The sequence below is a fragment of the Meleagris gallopavo genome, unplaced genomic scaffold (genome assembly GCF_000146605.3).
Source record: "Meleagris gallopavo isolate NT-WF06-2002-E0010 breed Aviagen turkey brand Nicholas breeding stock unplaced genomic scaffold, Turkey_5.1 ChrUn_random_7180001970099, whole genome shotgun sequence".
Taxonomy (NCBI): Eukaryota; Metazoa; Chordata; class Aves; order Galliformes; family Phasianidae; genus Meleagris; species Meleagris gallopavo.
Window position 1 is genome coordinate 1 of NW_011229708.1, and position 508 is coordinate 508.

The 508-nt window shown below is 33.7% G+C and overlaps 1 long non-coding RNA gene across 1 annotated transcript; it reads right to left on the bottom strand.

The window, feature by feature from the left end:
- Nucleotides 1-291: 291 nt before the first annotated feature.
- LOC104917268 lies at nt 292-508 on the bottom strand. The gene is made up of 2 exons (XR_796817.1): nt 463-508; nt 292-352 (listed from the first exon to the last, which is right to left on the bottom strand). It is a non-coding gene; the product is annotated as an uncharacterized LOC104917268 (long non-coding RNA).

Here is a 508-nt window from a genome sequence, read left to right on the forward strand (position 1 = left end):
TCTAAAGTAACTGTACACATTTTTCAGGATACTTCTGTGGCGTGCTTCCAGGGACTTTAAAAAAAGAGAAAGAAAAACAAAAAACCCAAGAACTTAAGCTTGCAAAAATTTTCTTCTCTTTCCATTTTATGCATTTTTATTTTTGAGCTGAGCCACAACAGATTAAGTTCAATATGGAAGTATTTCTTTAATGCAGCAACACGGTCACTAAAAGGATACAATTTTAAAGAAAGTGCTGACTCTTACTTAATAGCATCAATGATTAAAACCCATTTACTAACCTTCTTTTTCAAGCTCACTAACTCCACATCGTTTCACTTTAAATTTGGCCAGGTAGGGTGCTTTTGCTGCACTACATTGTAATAAATAAAAAGATGATAAGTGCAAGTTAGCCAAATGAGGATTTATAGAAAATCTAAATATCATGAATTAACTTCGTGGAAGAATACAAGAGCACACTACCTCTGCATAGGGGTTCCTGATTTGTAATCAATGTCCAGAACAATAG